Source organism: Pinus tabuliformis, chromosome 5_2 (assembly GCF_031772625.1).
Source record: "Pinus tabuliformis cultivar Carrire ecotype Pingquan chromosome 5_2, CPIR1, whole genome shotgun sequence".
Taxonomy (NCBI): domain Eukaryota; kingdom Viridiplantae; phylum Streptophyta; class Pinopsida; order Pinales; family Pinaceae; genus Pinus; species Pinus tabuliformis.
This window is the reverse complement of record NC_142306.1, coordinates 288,763,762-288,776,293: the sequence shown is the minus strand read 5'-3', so window position 1 is coordinate 288,776,293 and position 12,532 is coordinate 288,763,762. Positions and strand designations below refer to the sequence as shown.

Genomic DNA, 12,532 nt, shown 5'->3' with positions numbered 1-12,532 from the left:
GAAGATCTGATATGGAGAATCAATCAAGAAGGCATCTACTTGATTGGTTACATTGGAAGACACATTACACATGATTGTACATATTGCATTAGTACGCAAGTGGTTGTCATCATGATTTGAAACCCTCAAATCTTGATGGACTGCTTCCATTGAATAAGTTTTTTCAGTTCTTGTTTTAGTTAAGTCAGTCATGAGTCATTTCCTTTTGCATAGAGTCAAGTTTTTCAGTCTTTTCAGTTTGAATTGAGTCAGTTTCATTCAATGTTCAGTCAATAAATTGAGTCATGTTGGTTTGTCAGAATAATGGACTCCATAGCCCAATGGACGAAGGCACTGTTTGCTCACCCAAAGATTTGTAGTTCTTGGCACCTCCAAGGAGCTGCCATCCCTATTGGAGCCAATGTTAGTGTTAGTCTTTGTAGCCTTCCTCCAGTGATCAAACATGCTCTTCCAAAGTGATTTTAAGGTGACAAAGTCAAATTTTGTCATTTCAGTGAGTCTTCAAGCAAAATTTGGTCACTAGACATTAGGTCTAGGGTTTGATTTTACCCTTGTCAAAGTTGTCCAAATGTCGGTCCTTGTCACCGTTTAGCTAAGTGTACCATCATTCAGAGAGTTTTCATTATCATGTCAAGTCCCACTGGGCCATTTTACACCTTGTTCATGCTTCAGCTGCGCCTAGGTGAGGTCATTTCCCTCTCCTAGGGTTTTGAAGGAAATTTCTCATGGACGACCAAATCATCGGCAAAACTTGTATCCTGATGGTCATACACCTTCCCCTATCCTTAAATTACCTTATCAAACACTTCCCATCACTGAGATCCCCCAAATTCCTCATTTTCACACAAACCCTAGTTTCTTGCTACAACTTGGCAGTTTTCTAGGTTCGGCCTATGTTTTTCCTTTCTTGACCCCTTTCCCTCACTCAATTTTAGAGATTCAAATTTCCCCTACTTACTAACCTCCCTCCCTACTTCCAAAAATCTCCTCAAGAATTTAGAAGCTCCCTATCCCCTCCATTTCGCTTCATTTCGACAAATCCCTTGTTCCACACATTCGGGTAGGTTTCACTGAAATGATGTTTCTGAGCAATCAAAGATGAATTTTTTAAAACTGAGAGAGGTTTTTGGCCACAACATGCCAAGGAACAAAAACCTCCTTCACATTTTACACAGGTGTCATGGTTTTGGAGGAATGTCAAAAATATAGTCACCTCGGGAGAAATGATGCACCTCTAAAGTGACCTTGGGAAAATCAAATTTTCTCCTAGCTCAGTTGGCCAAATGACTTTCTTGATGAGTCAAATAAACACTAGATACAAAGATATTTAAAATGAGCTATCATGAGCTCAATTTGGAGTTGACGAAGGCATTCAAAAGTTTACTATAACAGCACTCTGCCTTTAGGCAGCCTCATGTGGCACATTTTGACCAGTCTTGGGAGATTTGATTTTTGACAGGGAAAATGAACTCCAAATTAAAAAATTCTAGTTGGGTTGGAAAGTAGACTCAAATAAATTTCCAATGAGCTATCCTACACCCAATTTGGACATCGGAAAGGCATCCAAAGTCTCTTGAAAAAACCGCTACACACAAGCTATATGCGCCACGCCTCAAGCCCAGTGTGTCGCGCCACTTCCCTGTGCACCTCGCATTGGTGCGACGATAAAAATCTAGAGCTCCAAATGAAGAAAGGTTTACATTTTCGGATTCAGCATAAAATATCATGACCACTAGTGTTTGGGGAAGAAATTTGGAGCATTTTTGGGGCATTTTTGGTCATTTGACAAATTTTTGTGCACAAACAGGGTTTTTCTCCCTGTGCGTTGCGCCACTAGCGCGACACTAAAATTCTAGAGCTTCAAATGAGGAATGACTTGCATTTTTGGATTCATCATGGAAAATCATGACTACTGGTGTCTGAGCAAGAAATTTTGGCAAGGTATGAATCTCCAAAAGGTCAAAAAAGACCTAAAAGTGGCCTCTCTGCCACTTTTTTGACACACAGGAAGCAGTCTTGGGAGAATGAAGATTTTGGAGGGGAATGAGCACCAAATTCAAAAATTCCAGTGGGGTTAGAAAGTAGACAGGACAGGCTTTTGAGCAAGCCTACTTGGGCACATTTTGGACACCTGGATGTTCCCCAAAACAGGCCCCAAAATAGCATGACGGACAAAGAAAATGGCGTGGCGCACAGAGGAAAAATTGCCAATTTGCTTCCGTTTCGCGAAATTTCGGTTCGCAACTTCTCCAAGTGGGCCTACTCATCTACACTTCAGTTTTTTGGCACCAAAGGTAGCATTTAAAGATTTTTTTATCCAGATTGACTTCTATCCAAGTGGCGAAGGAAGGCAGACGGTCACCCAAAGCCAAATGTCATGTTTGTAGCGCTACACCTGTAGCTGATGGTTAGCTCTTCATCTCCATTTTGTAATGATTCGAGTAAGTCCCCAACCCTTGGGCGTTCTATCTCTTCCTTACACATTCTATATATTGTTTGCAAGATATTTGCAAAGGGTTGGTTGGCTTGTAACTTCTGGGACACTGTGGGAAAGAAACTTTGTTTCTTCACTGTGTATTTTTGACAGAGAATTAATGAAAGGTAGCGGCTCTGTTTCATGAGATTCTTGTGGTTGTGAGTATAGAAAATGTGTCCCTTATGTTTTCATATTTATTTCGTTATGTTTCATAATTCAATTCATGTTCATTTCCAGTGAAATTTTATGAGTGAGATTAGGTAGAATTCAATTTTATTGCTCTGCCTGTGGGAAAATTTCATGTTCAGTGTTATTCTTCTGTTGAAAAGGATTCATGTCACTATGCCCTTTTCACTTTCTTCAGCAATATATTCATGTCGCGGTACCTCAAACTAAATTGTTACATTTTCTGCCTACCTTGCCTCACAGAATAATCTGTGCCTTTGTATTAAATTCTCTGTTCCTTGCTGACCATTGGTCCCATACCATCCCAGAAACTCGATCATTCATGAAAATTGTTCCCCGAATCCCTATTCACTTACTAGCCTAAGGTAAATATTTCATTGTAAGTCATCTCAGACCACTTTTGATTATATATTCATTGAGCGTGACTCAAAGAGAGCCCTCTCCTGCTCTGGTAGGGCTAGCTACCAGACTGAGCACGGTTTGTGGTTACCCTAATTTTTGCCTTCTTTCAGCCTAAGGAAGATTTAGGCGCTAATAGAGGCCATGGTTGATGAAATGGCATCTTTGCACAAAAATGAGGCTTGGGATCTGGTGGACTTACCGAATGGAAGGAAACTCATTGGTAGCAAATGGATGTTTAAGAAGAAAACAAATGCAGAAGGAAAGGAGGAGAAATACAAAGCTCGGCTGGTAGCAAAAGGTTATTTCCAGGTGCCGGGAATTGATTTTGTTGATATTTTTTCTCCTATTGCCAAGGTAACTTCTATTAGGTTACTTTTATCTGTTGCTGTTGCTTTTGATTTTGAGGTAGAACAAATGGATGTGAAGACATCATTTCTTCATGGGGATCTGGAAGGGGAGATCTACATGAAGCAACCTAAAGACTTTGTAGTGAAGGGTAAGAAAGAACTGGTATGCATGTTAAAGAAGTCTCTGTATGGGTTAAAACAGTCACCAAGGATGTGGTATCAAAAATTTGATACATTTATACAGGGACTTGGCTTCACCAGAAGCAAAGCAGATCATTTTGTGTATTTTAAATTAATTGGTGACTGTGTTATTTAACTAATCTTGTATGTGGATGATATGCTGCTGGTTGGAAATGACAAAGAAATTATCCAAGATTTGAAGACCCAATTGTCCTCCAAATTCGACATGAAAGATCTTGGTGCTACAAACTATGTTTTGGGCATGGAAATTAAAAGAGATCAGGAAAAGAGGAAGCTCTGGTTAAACGAGAGGAGGTATGTTGAGAGAATACTGCATAGGTTTAATATGCAAGATAGTAAACCGGTGAGGGTTCCTATTCTTGTAGGTGTAAAGTCATTTGTTGAACAATGTCCCATGACACAAGATGAGGAAGAGGATATGTCCTATGTTCCATATGCAAGTGCAGTTGGTAGCATGATGTATGCAATGGTCTGTACTAGACCAGGCATTGCATATGCAGTGGGAGTATTGAGCAGGTTTATGTCAAACAGGGAAAGAGCATTGGACAACAATGAAGCGAGTTTTTAGGTATTTGCGTGGCACTAGTGGTTATGGTTTGTGCTACCAAGGAAGACCAGGATTGGACAGAGTTTTGGATATTCATGGCTTTGTTGATGTAGACTGGGCTGGAGATTTGGATCATAGAAGATCTACAAGTGGGTATGTGTTTAACCTATTTGGAGGTGCAGTTAGTTAGATGAGGAAGAAAAAATCTGTAGTTGCACTATGAACTACAGAGGTAGAATACATGGCAGCCACTCATTCAAGCAAGGAAGCAGTTTGGTTGCAGATATTGTGTTTAAGTATGGGGTTAGTATAGGGAGCTATAAGGATAGACTGTGACAGCCAAAGTGCAATTTTCTTTGCAAAGAACCCTACTTATCATTCAAAGACAAAGCACATTTATGTTCAGTATCACTCTGTGAGGGATATGGTAGAAGGCAAAAAGGTGTTGCTGGTAAAGGTGGACACTTTGAAGAATACTACAGATGCATTGAAAAAATCTGTGAGCTTTGAGTAGTTCTCTTGCTGTAGAGAAACAATGGGCATTTCAGGGCTGGAAAAATGATTAAACTCTCCTGTGGCCTCCTGTGGAAAGAAAACAAAAAGTGGGAGAATGTTGGGTTGTGTTATATTCTTTCCACAACTAACTGACGTAGTGAACCAGGAGGTTAGAGGGGGGACGGAGCCCCCCCTTCGTTGTGTCGATTGTGCAGCGGAGGGATCACAGGGGGGATGGTAGCCCCTCCTGTTTGGGGAGTTTGAGTGGGGCGGGTAGGCCCCCTCTACAGGGTCTAGGGCAACGCCCCGGGAAATTTTTTTTCGACCCTATATTAGGTTGGGAAAACCTACCTATGGTTTTCGGTCCATGGTTTTTAACATGATGGTTTTTGGTCCATGGTATTGGATGCTTCGACATGTATAAATATGTATTGTAACACTGATAGGAAAACAATAAAAAATCAAGCTGGTAGTCTCAGTTTTGGGATCCAGTGGGAAAATCTTTGTGTATATGTGTTTTATGTGTTATGCTCTCACATTATTTATTTTTCTGTGTTTTAAAATTCGTATGCAGGTAATTTCTATACGGGGTTAAAACCTACAAAATTTTGTTCTAACATAAAATGTCTTTGAGGCAATCTAACCTTGTTGTGAAAGATCACTGTATTTAAAATGGGCTATGAAGACCTCAATGGAAAATGATATACAAAGTCATACATGCCACACCCATGGTTAGACTCCTTTGCAAACAAGAAATTTTGATTACAATTTAAAATACAGTGTTCACGTACCAAAGTACAGAACACATCTAACATTATTGGTTTTCTTTGTGCTTGTAAGCATATAAAGCACACTCATTGTAATCAAGTAGAAGAGGATGGTATTAATAGCTTGAGATTCAAGGATAATGACATTTTGCAGTGAAAATAAATTATACAGAGCAATGAACATAGTGGCTTGCTTTGATTCAAATTCTTCCTACAATCAAATTCAAAATATACATTCACATAAGTGCATTGTTAACTATACTTAATAATATGCCTTTGTCAGTGTTTTTTATATTGCATTAAATTAAGGTTGAATGAGAAATGATATGAGATAACACTTTAGTGAACAAAATTAGAGAGGAGCTTTGTGCTAGGTGATTGTGTGTTTCCTGAAGTTCCTCTTGGTAAGTAGTGAATTCAAGCTAATGCTGGCAAGCATTATGAACAAGTTGGTGTACCTAAAATTTTATAGTTTTATCTAAAACTATTCATGAAGATCAGAAACAAAAATTATAACCATAGACATATTTAACTCATTATCTTATTCACTGATAAGAATTAAGTCCCAAAAAATAGCCATAACACACAAAATCATGTGTCAAAGTCTTCCATTTACTCCAAGAAATCTGGTAATAGATTACTGCATTCAAAACATATATGATATTATGTATTTGATGAGCTTTCATTGATATCAAGAATCTTAATATACGCTTTCCACATTTGAACTCCTTTAAGGAAAACTATACAACCTACATGTATTTTTGAGCAAAAAGAGACTTGCAAATGCCTAGAAATAAATCTCACCTGCTTTGTTCAAATGCTTCAGCTTGAGTTTGTGTAAGAGTATCAAGGCCTTGCAAAGCAAGACTTTGGCCATCCAGTAACTGTTTCTGTTGACCTAATGACAAAGTCACTACGTTGTCAATGTCATCTGCTTTACTTTGGAAATTGTCTAACTGAGATGAGATAGTACCGACCACTTCTAAGATTTGTTTTTGTGTTAGTGAAGTTAATGTTTGAAGGAACCCTATGTCTTCTCCTAATATTACATATTAATTCTGAACATAAGGCATACTAGTGTCCAAGGTATTCTGCATATCAAACTGTTTCTATTGAAACTTGGACTGAGTGCCAATTATCTGATGGGATTGCTCCAAAATGGAATTGGACTAATCTATAACATTTGTGATTTTATCTTCTACAACCTTTGACTTTTGAGATGATAGTTTTTCTTGAGATTCAATAGATTGAAGGGAATTATGGATTTCATTAGAGTGCTCCATCATAGAATCTGATTGCTACTCTATTTTATCCAAATTTCTACTACCCAATGCGTGGATGAATTCAACTCATTCACAAGCCTTTCTGTATCTTGCTTGAACGCATGGCTCCTGCACACAAAAGTATAAATTGTAAGAAACAACAACTGGGATAGATAGCAACAATGTGGATAATTGATTATTTTGCATGGTAGGTTATCAGAGGTGTGCAAAAGGAAAAGTCCTACTTAGTTTATGTTAGGAATTAGAACCTAGAAATTTCATGAAACACTAGTATGCCTAGCAATGTTGTTAGGGAACATTGTATTATAACTGAAAGGAAACCTAAAACTTTGTTACTTCTATTTCACAATGATAACTAGATTCTAGAGGCACATTACTTTTAAATCAGAAAAGAAGAGTGTATATATCACAACGATCAGAATAATTCCTTGAGAATCACATGTAACTTTACTAAATGTATTCCATCCATGAAAAGGAAGGAGCCAAGTATTAAATATTTTAACAACAAATATAAAAGTACTTTTGTAAATTATTCCTGAGTTCAAATAGAAATGACTACTAGTATTCCAAATCTATAGTGATTCAAAATTATATTGTTATGTTGGATGGATTATGTAATTGAACGAAGCAAAAATAGGGATATACGATGTAAAGATTTATCAAACTGTGGTCAACTTGGCAATCGATTTATAAGAGAGGTAATTATATTTTTGGTTTGACATAGTCGTAGACATCTTGATCTAGAGATTTAAATAGTATTTTACTAAAAATGTGTTGTAATTTACAGGTTGGAATGTATTGAAGAAATTGGTGATATTATTCAGAGGCCTACCTCTTCTCCAATTTTTCCAAGGTTAATGATTTCAAATTTATACATTCTAATGAATTTGAAAGAAATGTCATTGAAATTTAGAACTAGATCTTTGCTTTTCTTCACTAGTTAAATATGTAGGAATTTACAGGGTAAGTTCCTCAGATAGAACACCAGAGGACACCACTCACAAACAGACTACAGATCAATACACCAATATTCTTGACGTCATTAAAACCCTCAAAGAGGGAAACAATCCACAGCCTAAGCCAATGCAGCCACTTCACACAATTTATTAATAAAATAAAATAAAAAATTACATAAGTTTCTCTCATGAACGGTCACCCTACAAATGACCCTCCATGCTCTTTAAATAGACATCATGGACCAATCGGGTGTTAAGCCATGGATCAAGTGTAGGAAATACTGAGGAGAGAATAAACCATCAGATCACTTCATGTCAATAACATATCGTGACTATTGGATTGTAGGTTACAAATGTACATAGTAAAGAAACACACTTTACCTAACTCTACACTAGACCAAATTATACTTAACTATTTCCTATGTGTCAAAATATCCTAAGATCCCCCCTTAAGAACAACTTGGGATAGGATTGAAGGATGTACAAATATGACACAATAGGAGAAGGAAGGAGACATTAGAGCCTATGAAATATTGGGTTGTTTCACAATACTGGAATGTTTGGCATTTGTACCTTGAAGATATCATCTCTCTTCTGAGTTTCATTAATTATAGTTGCATATTTTTGTTGATTTCTGTCTCTTCTCACAGTTAAATAGTGAACATATGTTATTCCTTATCCTTTTTTATTCCTTTTAAAATTCACATCATCCATGAACGTGTTGAGGCTTTTTGCAGATCAACATGAGTAGATATGTGATTGTTTGGAAGGGAGTAGCATTGATGTTTTTGACAATATGACGACACTGGTAATATAAGTAAGTGTCGATAAGGCTATGACATTGCATGATAAAGGCTAGGGTTTAAAAAAATGGGCACACATAAATTGTGGTCAGAGAAAGGATACAAAATCTTGTGGCATGGCATGATTGAGGTAAATGGAAGAAGTGATGCAGACACAAAATTGTGGCCAAAAGAAAGCACACAAAAATCACATGGAACATCAAGGTATAAAATTATTACTAAAAATTTGATGTCATTGAGAATATTTACCTAGTGGGGAAAGAGAGGTATACATTTAAGTTTTGGTGCACGTGAATTTTGGAAAATCTTAAGCATGCACTGGTTTTGGCTACAAGGTTTATTGAGTATTTACTATGAAACTGAGATTGAAAATGGCAACAAGTTTTGGTGGTGAGAATACTCATCTCAACACTAGGAAATAAATACAACCTCTTGTTTGGTTAACCTTTTTTGGCTTATATGTCAGATTGTATATTGAGGTTTGAAAACAACTACAAGTTTTGGTCTTGAAAAGGGTGGTCTCAACACTAGGCAATGAATACACCCTCTTGTTTGGTCAATATTCTTTCTCCTATAGGTCAGATTGTAGACTAAGTTGTAGGAGTTTGTGTGGATATTAAATTAGAACCCATGGTTGGTGGTTAGAGGCAATATAGTCTAAAATCTAACATAGTTGATTTGGGGCAATGCAGTTTAAAAACCTATGTTGGAAATCTAATGTGATTAATGGTTTAAATGATTTATTACATCTCATGTGATGAGGGATATCAGAGGTGCAAAAAATAAGCTTCAAATTACTAACAATTGTAATGCATTATTTATTAAGGTGAGAATGTAACATACAAGTAATATAACATAACATTAAAGTTGATAATAATTACTATTAAGGCTAGTTAAGTTGTTAAATTGTTAACTTTCAAACCATGTTAAGCAATTTCTGGACTTAGACATAATATAACCTAAGCCTAGATGGCTGAAAAGAAAATTTTGATCATGAAAACAAATTTGAGAATTTACAAACTTCAAATGCATATTATCGGATTTTATGAACAATGAAAGCACATGAATAAAAACTGCTCGAAATTGCATTTGTAATATTTTTGTGAACTATAAAGAAGAAAATTATAATGCATAAGGCCTAAATACAATCTCAACAACCAACACATTGTGCACCCTAGGTTTCCTTCATAGAATGAGGAAGACAAGGAAGTACAATGCATCTAGATAACCAATTATGTGCCCTCACAATAATGTCAAAACACTAACCCTAAAATCATGTGATAGTTCCCCTTCATGCATGGAAACGTTTACCAAGGATAATTTCTGCAATTGAAGATGAGAAATCTAGTGTGTGCATGCAATAAACTTGCAAACTAAAGATCAATTGTGGCATAGTTTTCTTGGGACATACTTTCTAGACCCCATAGCAAGTAGGATTCAAGCATGTAGTTACTTATTCATAATTGCATCATATATATTCACTATTTTTCACTTTTTTGCATGTAAATTGGTTTTTTAGAGACAATTTTTTATGTTGTCACAACAGATTTGCATGATTCCCAAGGTGATAAATCATTCTTTGGTGAAATTCCAGATTTTAGGTTTGATAAAATTATAGGTAATTTATAGGATATAAATTCCTTCAAAGTTTAAGTTCTAATTGAGTATTCAACCGGACATAATGACTATTTTATATATAACTATTTTCCTTGCACCCCCTTTTCATAATTTCCATAACCATAATAGTGATACCTATAACTTCGATATTATTTCACTTGTTTAGTAAAAGATTGTCAATACTTTAAAAAGTTTTATAATTTATTGAAATTTCTAAAATTTATAGTTTATAAAACTTCAAGGTCTAATTTTCTAAAGTGAATTTCTTTAAAGGGTGTTAGCTCAATGGAAGAGCACATGTTTTACAAGGAGGAGGTTGGTGGTATGATTCCATTATGCCCTAATATTGATATGGAATGACGACAATTAGTTTTTGGTGATGAAGGATCTTTTGACCATCACTAATGAGCTTATGGTGACATTTCTCGACCCTCACAAAAATATGAAATGGTGATGGTCAATGAATGCCACAATATATATGCATCAGTAGTGAGAGCCATGGAAAGTCCATCACTATAAGTCATTGTTGTTCATATGAAATGGTGATGGTCAATGTCTATCATTATAATCATTATTCATGACATATTTGAATGTCACAACAACACCTATACATTTGGTGACTTTTAATTTCTTGGTGACGGAGGCTAAGACCTGTCACCGATTCTCATATGAAATGGTGACAGTAAATATCCATCATTATAAATAATTATTAGTGACAAACATTGAATTTCACCACAACACTTAGAATTTTGGCGATGCCACTTTTGGCAACATTAATTTTTTAGTGACAAAGGCTCTTTTGACCATCACCAATGAGCTTATGGTGACATTTTTCGACCCTCATCAATGTCCTTTTTTGCTGTAGTGCTTCTTCTCACATTAAACATCAATGGTTATATATATATTTGTAATACTGGGCATACTTAGATAGGGTATTCTCCTATGATTCTTCTTGATCAAAAAATCCCTAAATGCCAAAAATTTTCAAGATCTCACAAATTGCAATTTCTACAAACCATAGATTCTTAAGGTCTTGAACGTATGATATGCTTAGGAATTGAAAATTCTACAAGCATGCAAAAGGATCAACTGAAAAAACCATAGAGACACTTTCTCATTTATTAGAATCAAGCCCTCGCCTTTATATGCAATGAAATACTTGGAGTGCTACAATATCAACAATCTCTTATATGTCATTGTCTCTAATCTATACCTAAACATACCCCTTCACTACCTTTTCAAATGACCATCACTATGTTGTACTGAACTTAACACATATCATGAAATGCACACAAACACTATACATACCTCTACAACCTTATCTTTTAAATTGTGGGGATTAAGCCCTTTGACTTGTCTTCAACAGTCAAGAGTCAAATTTATTCAAAAAAGGAGCCTCAACATTTTTAACTACATGATTTTTTTCTAGCTTCTTCCTTTGTTATGGGTCATTTCAAATAATCTGGGTTCATGATGGCATTAATTATTCTATTTATACATATTTATACTTCATAGATGGACTTCATAACATGATATTTTCTTTAGGAGGATATAAAACTGCTTTTGATAAGTCTGCTTCTCAACGTATTCTTTACAGATGATTTATTGTATTGTTTTTCTAAATCTCATCTTAAATTATTATTCTCAATCTTCGATGGTAATCTAAGTAGGCATTGGTCCTTCTCACAGTACTTCATTTTCTTTTATTTTCAAATAGTAGAGTTTTACTTGCGTGAGGTTTCCTTCCAAAATATTTAAAATAAGGTGTCTCAAAGATTCACATCATCACCATTCACTTCAATTCAATGAATCAGGACACATATAATTGTACGAAGGAAGAAATATGTCATAGAATTTGAATGTCACCATTGGAGTCACAAGTTCAGATATACTCTTCTTGTATTTGTTATTATAGATAATTCTCTAATATTTTGTAGACTATGATACTTTAGGTCACATTTCTTCTTCTTTTCCTTCTCAAGATATATTTATCTATTTCGGTGAGTTATTCAAAACATTATTTGATGAAGATTCTTCAAACTATGTTGAGTATACTCTCATGTTTCTTTATAAAAGGATTCAGATGTCATGTTAGGTTTCATCATATGTGCTCTCTAGCTTCTAGAGAAGAATTTCATTGTCATAGAAGGCTTCGACTTCCATGTCTCTTAGAGGACTCAGACACCTCTTGTTTAGCAAAATTTCAAACTTTTATTTACTAATTTAGATTGTCACTTTAGAATTTTAAATAATTCACAAGTGTATCACATGTTTTGACTATAGAAACTTCATAAACTTCACTAGCCTTCTTATCATGGTTGAGTGAGTGCATAAAGTCCTGTGCATACAATCATTTACTTATGGTTACCACTAGGCCTTTGCATATCGCATACTTCGGATGCATATCTCAAATTTCTTATAATACTTCGCTTTAGGATGCTACATAGATCAA

At 35.6% G+C, this 12,532-nt stretch overlaps 1 pseudogene; it reads right to left on the bottom strand.

The window, feature by feature from the left end:
- Nucleotides 1-5,941: 5,941 nt before the first annotated feature.
- LOC149158675 (protein GAMETE EXPRESSED 1-like) overlaps nucleotides 5,942-12,532 on the bottom strand; it is a 23,377-nt pseudogene continuing 16,786 nt past the window's right edge.